This window comes from Macrobrachium nipponense, chromosome 34, assembly GCF_015104395.2.
Source record: "Macrobrachium nipponense isolate FS-2020 chromosome 34, ASM1510439v2, whole genome shotgun sequence".
Classification (NCBI taxonomy): Eukaryota; Metazoa; Arthropoda; class Malacostraca; order Decapoda; family Palaemonidae; genus Macrobrachium; species Macrobrachium nipponense.
The window spans coordinates 21204053-21212908 of record NC_061095.1 but is presented as its reverse complement, the minus strand read 5'-3'; the positions used below and the strand labels follow the sequence as shown (position 1 = coordinate 21212908).

Sequence of the window (8856 nt, the reverse complement as noted above, 5' to 3'; positions counted from 1 at the left end):
TTTATTGCAAATGTGTCAAGTGCATGACACAGGGCTCTTCCTCTTCAATAATCAGCTTCTCCTCCATACCTGGATGGGAAATACAGAAATTGCACGTTAGTGGTGAAGCCTAAGAATTAATTTAAATTATATAGGTAAGAATAATATGGCAAGAAGCACTTATACATAGGAATATGCAAACTGTTACCTTACTGTAAGTAGTCAAGACAAGAAAAACCAAGTATGACAACCAAATCAAGGCTGGATAATCCTATCCTGAAATAATATAATATCCGTGTAAGTTTGCATTAAAGGAGATTCTTGCAATTTTATGTTGACTTATCCAGAATAACAAATAGTAGCTTACCACTATGTACAATAAACCCATGAACAACCTTCAGTAGAGTTGCGAAACCACTGTAAGGACAAGAGAAATCCTTTATAACTATTAAACATTCGTAATATCCTACTCTACGATGGCAGGTAGGAAGGACTTTAATAGGCAGCGACAAAGGCTCAAAGAGATTGTTACGATTACCATTCAGCATTTGCCCCAAAAAATACTTGGTACTCACCGTAGTCCATCGAGCAAGAAGGGATTGAAGTCAATGACTTAGAGAACGTGACTTTTCTCCACAAATCATTCCACTAAGGTGAATCAAAGTCGAGACGATGATGAACAATCAGTCGTAGGAGGCAGAGCACATCCAGGTGGCCACCAATTACGCCGTCCAAATTATGGAACCAAGGGAATACTTCACAAATGCCTCTTGAGGGACCCTTGATTCTTAATAACATTCTCAGAGCCTCGTCCAAGACATCCTCCAGGAAGACAGGCTCACTCTGACGATGGAAGACGGGCTCAATGGCATACGGGTATGTGGTGGGTCCTACAGGATAGCTCACTGGCCCTAATGCTCTGACAGGACGACGGACTGGCAGAACTGCCTCGACTGCTGAGACTGCTTGGACTGCTAGTACTGACTTCTCACGCATTCACCGATCTCGAAGTTTCCTCGTAAACAACAAAAAGAGGAGGAGTCAACAATTTGCTGATCATAACTATGGCAGCAGGAGGTGGACCGTAAGCGGTACCAAGTACTTATTTTACTTATTTGTTAATACTAAAATTCCATATTTACGAATCCTTCCTGCCGCTGTAGGCAAGTACATTAAAAATTTATTTAATTCTGTATAGTCCTGGGGAGAAGATGGAAACTTTTTCCAAATAAAAAATTTTCATCCACTAATAAATGTACAAAATATGCATGGACATACAGTAAAATTTAAAATTAAAAACAAAAAATGAATTAGTGAAGCATTTGTCTTGTCCTCGCCTCACTGGTTTCTGCAGCTTTCCTGCGGGGACGTGAAGGATTTACCCTAAAAAAAATTCATTTTGTCAGGGAAATTATTTTCAGGGGAAAGACTTGTCAGGCGACAAAAATGGGTTGTTCTCCAACATGGGGATAAGGTTAGAAACATGATCTTGGTGGGTCTGACCGGTTTTTCCCTTTTTGACCAAAGCATGGGTAACTTCACCCAGATCATTAAAAAAAATCTTCAAAATTATTCCTAATGGATAATTGCTTCTTTTAGTATATTCTTCCTTTATTAGTACGATATCTCCTACTTTTGTCAGTTTGTGTGAGATGGGACGATATCTACTTTTTCTATCAACAGCTTGATGAATTAGAGTACCTAAAAATTCACTATGGTAGGTATCTAACAATGCATCTCGGACTTTACATAATTTTTACATAATTTTTAGAAATATCTGAAACATGACAATTGGCAGGATTAAAATCTGGATCCTCTGGAAAAGGCTGTAACTCTGGAATCAAATTTAGTGAAGTCAACTCATATCCTCTGATAAGCTGTTCAGGTGTTATAGGCTCTGGTACATAATCAATGTAGTCATCTCTTAAAGCCTCTTTAAAGGCTATCGGTCGTCTGTTAACGAGATGTATGATATTACACACAAGAAATTCGAAATCATAAAATGAAAGTACATTGTTTTTGATAGCTCCAAGATTAATCGTTTTACCATCTTAACACATACTTCGACAAAGAACCCAGCTGACTGCAACCCTTAAAAATATTGTTGAAAGGATAAAGGTTTTCACACAGTTTTCTTCAAAATACAATTGAGTCTGAGAGTCATTAATGAAAGCAGCTTTAATAATTCATTAGCACCTGCTACCAACTGCGTTCCTAAATCACTGATACACAACTGGGGTATGCCATATTCAAAACAATGTAATTGGAAAGCTCTAAGAAAATCTGATACATTCAAACTTCTGCAGACCTTTAGATAATGGAACCTTGCCCAAGTACAAGTTATGCACAATAACCATATTTTCTGTGTCACCTTTTCATTTTTTACGTTGAAAGGTCCTAAATAGTCAACAAAAACATTTGCAAAGGGAACTGTAGGAGGATCTGATCGGAAGTCTTCTATAGGAATTTTTGATTTAATTTTATGGTACGATTATTAAATCTTCGACAATGAACGCATTGCTTGAGAACTTTTTTGACAACTGAAAAATGTTTAGGAATATAGTAATACCTTCTAAGCTCAGTTAACACAGAATAACAACTGAATGTAACAATTTTACATGTGCGTCCCAAATAATCAACTTAGTTAAATGACTGTCTGGATGTAATAACACTGGAAATTTGCCGTTAATATTATAATTCCACTTCTTGAACTTACTTTTCACTCTTAAAATACCCTGTTCATCCATAAACATAAATTTAGCTGGCGTTATGGACCAGGAGGAATTCAACTTTCTTGGCACTTTTCATACCAGTTTGAAAATACGAATATACCTCAGGGAAATACTTACATTGTTCAACGTGTAACAAATGACTCAGAGAGGAGGCAAATAGTTAGTAACTGGAGAACAAGGAATTCCTACCTTTAATTTCCACTTGTGTAAGGCCAAAAATACTCTACGATAAACTAGTAGAAGTCTCCGTAAACAAGAATAACTTTCCAAATCAACAAGGTGGTTTAAATTTTCGGTAGCACTAATTAAGGGAGACGAATGAATCTCCGTGGCGACCTCAAATGCTGGGATAGTAATCGACAATTCGGGGACTTCGGTCAAGCTAATGTCTGGGCCTGTAAAAATACATGACTTAAGGAGCTGATTATGCGATACACATCTAGTAATTAAGTCTGCAGGGTTATTCTTACCAGAAATGAAATTAAACTTGACAGGATAAATTTCACACAATCTCTGTATATTATTAATTCTATTCAAACAAAGGGAGAATGTTTATTTAATTTGTCTAGCTTCAAAGACGCAGAATTTAACCAATGTAATGCACAAAGAGAATCTGTATAGGCCATAATATTCTCAATTTCTATGGGTCTTATGCAAGACGGGCCAGATAAATCTTTGTAAATATCCAGAGCACACTCAACACTTAAGTGGACGGCATTAGTTCAAGGGCAGGTATCGATTTATTCTTTAACTGTTTATTAACCAGTCTGTTCTTGGCATGAATAATACTTAGATGGCCTTGTATCAATATGCTGCAAATAAATAACACAACCGTAAAGATCTCTACTTGCATCTGAAAACACAAAAAAATGTTATATTTACCATCCCTAGGACCTACAGATCGTTGAACTCTTATAGGAGGAGCTCTATTTATTTGTTTGCAAATGTTGCTCCATTCTCGCTGCAAATCTGTAGCCAAGACTGTATCCCAGCTTAAATTTTCTGGCACTGTAGCTATGCATAAATAATCTGCAGCGATTTTTAAAACAAGGGCATATTAAAGCCAAAAATATCAAACTGAGAAGCAATAGTTTGTAAAATTGACCTCTAGTTTTGGCAACTTGAATCAAGGCAATATAGGGTTAGTAAAAATTTTCATCAGAATTCCTGTTCCCATGTTAGTCCAAACAATATACTGGTGCTAGGGGTAACTTCTTCGGTCTCTCCGTCTATTTCCATCTGTAAGGCTATATCATTAGTAACAAACCTGCTGAACTATAAAACATATAACGGGTGAAAAATACGAGGAAGCTGTTGGTACGACCATTTCAACTCCTCTGAAGTATTAACATAATAGCCCCATTATCCATGTAAATAAGCGAATAAATGGACCTTTTCAAGCCCGATATGCGAGGGATCCTCAAGAGTGCTGCAAAATCAAAATGTGATAAAGAGCCATCATTAATAAAAAAGGACTACATCGAAGACCAAAAGGTAATCTCATATTCTTGAAAGCTACTAATGAAAAATCACCTTTGCCGACATTCTTGAACCAAAAAAATAAAAGTTTAGCCTGGTCATTTTCGGTCAAAGCCAACATATTGAAAGCTTTCTTAAGATCAAAAATAAGTAATTTCCTGTCAAATCTCAGATTCAAAATGACGAAGATAGCTTTTGGTTTAATGCAGGTCCAGAATACATACACTGATTATGAGACAAAGAACTACCGTCTACCGAGTCTTTAAGGATTCGATAAAAAGACCACCCTACACTTTGTGGTGCCTTTGTCGGGTTTAAATATTGGCATGTGAGGCAGAAAGGAATATTGAGGATTCTCAGTTTTAAAAACAAAAATATCAAGATCATGGATGGGTTCAATAATTCCTGCGTTAATCTGTTCCCTTATGGTCTGATCACGAGTTGTAGAAGTCCATCGCGCTGTTTAAGTTTTCTAAAATTAGACTTTAGTATTAATTTTGACAGTCTTTCATTTTTGACAACAAATGGGAGACTTTGCCATTCCATAATAAAGGAACCATAATTCGTCCATCAGACTCCCTCTGATATATGGTTTTAATTGAAAAATCGACCAGCTGATTATTAAGCTCGACACTTTCATCATTATACACATTTTGATCATAATTCAAAAAATGACCGCATTCAGACTCCAAAATTTGTTCAGTGGCCTGCTGCAATTGCTTTCCATTAGTTTACCTTTATCATGATAACTGAAAAGGAACAGTTTACTTCAACCCGTTGTCCTGGTCACCATCAGACAGAAAATCTATTCTCGTGTTTAATAACAACGAGCTACTACCAACATGCACCGTAGAAACCGAACGAACATTACCGTCAGGTACAGAATTCAAAACTCCTTGGATTACATTTAGGCAGGTTACGTTGTTCAACATCAAATCGACATTACCCTGTCAATAAAATGCCAGCATGAGAATCTATGTATACCCGAAGGTGATCAAAACGTCACCAAAAAATTACGTCGGTACCTGCTAAACAATGTAAAAAGTCTGTACCTAACAAGAGGTTAACATTATCAATAGTGCGAGTGTGTTTATTTAACAACTTATCAGCAAACATCATACCCTGGTTTTGAAAACTTTCAATTACTTTACCAAGCAAAGGCAATTTTAAAGCAATACTAATATCAGGTACAACTAAGCCAAAAATTATAAAGGACAAACTACCTATTTTCACAGGCACTTCTACAATTTTAGTATAATATTCTTTATTCCCATTAAATCCACTCACCGTAAGTCTAACATCCGAATTGATAGTTTTAAGGTTTTTCTCCTCAGCTAACCTACTAGTGATGAAGGTGCTTTGTGAGCCACTGTCCCTTAGACCTCTGTAAATGTCGCTGCCAATACTGAAAGAAACGTGGGTAACACCGAGTTTCCATACGAGTGCAACAAAACGGCCACACCGCTGTTTACTTTTTGTGGAGTTTCAAAATTTACTTTATCAGATTGTTTAGATCTGCTGCCTTTGGAGGGCTCAGACTCGCAAAGATAACTCATATGCCAACCACGGCAATTAAAACAACGTCTTCTAAATCTGAAATGACAGTTGTTAGATTCATGACTAAACTGACCACACTTAACACAACCGTGTTTAGATTTTAAAATTTGCACCTTATTGGTAGGGGAAGGGAACTTTGAACATTCATAAATAAAATGAGGAATTATTAGCGTTACCAACTTTAAGACAAAGAACAGCTGGGTGAAGACCTGGAATCTGAATCACTAGTTACTGCCTCATACAGCTAAATTTACCGCTTTTTCTTTTCGAGAAAAGTCCTTATATTCCTGTACATTCTGCGAGATTTTACTCTTTGTACCCTTTAGCGACCTTTTTGTCGTTCTCGTATCTCTCACATGCTGTAAAAAAGTTTGTCTTTATATCATTCAGGGCAGGGTGAGTCTTGCCTGTAATCTGAATTAAATGGCGCTGGAAACTATCATTCAGCCCATACCAAGCAAAATACCTAATGAACTCCTCAACGCTAATATTCAAGTCTTCACTGATTCACATACCGATCTGAGTTCGGAAATAAAGAGAAAGGGTCTTCACCATCTTTCAAATGCAAAGCAGTAATTTTCTTAATGGCTGAATTCTTCCGAATATCGGTTGATGCAAATGCTGAAATTAGCAATTCTTTGGCATCAGCGTAATGCTGCTTATCCGCTTCTAAGGAACCTAACAAAACCTTTCCTCTACCCTCAACTTGTTGTTTAAGTAACAAAAGCAAATCCCTATCGGGATAGTTAAAAGCTTTAGTAGTTCCCTCAAATTCTGTGATGAACTTCAAAAAATCTTCACCTTCTACACTACGAAACTTGGGAAGAGGTGCCACAGGTTGTTCAAGTAAACTTCTGGCTACATCGCTACATTACTAGAGCTAAGGATACTCGAGGAAATATCTAGGAGAGGTAAACAGGTTTCAATCTTATCTATATAATCCTGACATAATGATAATTCCATCTCTAAATCTGTACTATCAGAATCCCCTGGAAATTTCTTATCCAAAATCTCAGTGTCCAAGTCAGTAACTTATTCTTATAATTTACCAGAATACCTTTGATAGATAATTTTTCTTCCTGGCTAAGAGTATTGAATATGGAGGACCTGTTATAATATTCAGTCACCTTTTGCGGATGACTTTCCTTGTCCAATAAGCACAGATAAAGCAGACATTGTTAAAATTATACAAGAAATAATCTAGAAAGGAAAAAATTAATATTAAAGTAATAAATCTGAAGGAAATAAATTTCAGTTCACAACAATGGATCCCGACTACTTTCACCAACTAATGGGATTCTGCATAGCGAAAATCCAACTTCCTTCGTCGTGGCCCCACGTTGGGCGCCATAAGCTGAAAAACTATGAAGTCACCTTATAAGGTACTTAAAAATACTGAAGGGAAGTCAATTCATACACCTTTGAAATGTTTAAATTTATTATTTATTGCAAATGTGTCAAGTGCATGACACATGGGCTCTTCCTCTTCAATAATCAGCTTCTCCTCCATACCTGGATGGGAAATACAGAAATTGCACGTTAGTGGTGAAGCCTAAGAATTAATTAAATTATATAGGTAAGAATAATATGGCAAGAAGCACTTATACATAGGAATATGCAAACTGTTACCTTACTGTAAGTAGGTCCAAGACAAAAAAAGAAAAAACCAAGTATACAACCAAATCAAAGGGGGCTGGATAATCCTATCCTGAAATAATATATATCCGTGTAAGTTTGCATTAAAGGAGATTCTTGCAATTTTATGTTGAACTTATCCAGAAATAACAAATAGTAGCTTACCACTATGTACAATAAACCCATGAACAACCTTCAGTAGAGTTGCGAAACCACTGTAAGGACAAGAGAAATCCTTTATAACTATTAAACATTCGTGAATATCCGTACTCTACCGATGGCAGATAGGAAGGACTTTAATAGGCAGCGACAAAGGCTCAAAGAGATTGCTACGATTACCATTCAGCATTTGCCCCAAAAAATACTTGGTACTCACCGTAGTCCATCCGAGCAAGAAGGGATTGAAGTCAATGCTTAGGAGAACGTGACTTTTCTCCACAAATCATCCACTAAGGTGAATCAAAGTCGAAGACGATGATGAACAAATCAGTCGTAGGAGGCAGAGCACATCCAGGTGGCCACCAATTACGCCGTCCAAATTATGGAACCAAGGGAATACTTCACAAATGCCTCTTGAGGGACCCCTTGATTCTTAATAACATTCTCAGAGCCTCGTCCAAGACATCCTCCAGGAAGACAGACTCACTCTGACGATGGAAGACGGGCTCAATGGCATACGGGTGGTGTGGTGGGTCCTACAGGATAGCTCACTGCCCTAATGCTCTGACAGGACTGACCGGACTGGCAGAACTGCCTCGACTGCTGAGACTGCTTGGACTGCTAGTACTGACTTCTCACGCATTCACCGATCTCGAAGTTTCCTCGTAAACAACAAAAAGAGGAGGATCGTCAACAATTTGATCATAACTATGGCAGCAGGAAGGGACCGTAAGCGGTACCAAGTACTTATTTTACTTATTTTGGTAATACTAAAATTCCATATTTACGAATCCTTCCTGCTCCGCTGTAGGCAAGTACATTAAAAATTTACTTTAATTCTGTATAAAATAAGAAATAATAATTAATTCAAATAAATTAATAAAAACAAATAAATGAAAAATAAATAAATAAATAGAAAATAAATAAATAATTTCAAATAAATGAAATAACATTATTAATAAATGAAAAAAAACAAATAAATCAAATAAATATAATAATAAATAAAATATAATTATTCAAATAAATGAAAATATAAATAATGAATAATACTAAAAAATAACTAACAATAAATAAAAATAAATAAATAAATAAAGAATAAAAACTACATAAATAACAAAAATAAAATAAATAAAAACAAAAAATAAATAAATAAAACACAAATAAATAAATAAATAACAAAGGAAAAAATAAAAATAAATAAATAAATATAATTAAAATAAAATATTAAAATGAATAGAAATATAGTAAAAATAAAAATAAAAAAATAATAAATAAATACAAATAACTAAAAATAAATGAATATTGATTAATTAAA

General features: G+C 35.7%; 1 long non-coding RNA gene across 1 annotated transcript; it reads right to left on the bottom strand.

Moving 5' to 3' along the window:
* Positions 1 to 7222: 7222 nt before the first annotated feature.
* On the bottom strand, positions 7223 to 7847 carry LOC135207665 (uncharacterized). Its single transcript, XR_010313027.1, has 3 exons — positions 7759 to 7847; positions 7548 to 7597; positions 7223 to 7259 (listed from the first exon to the last, which is right to left on the bottom strand). It is a non-coding gene; the product is annotated as an uncharacterized LOC135207665 (long non-coding RNA).
* Positions 7848 to 8856: the final 1009 nt, after the last annotated feature.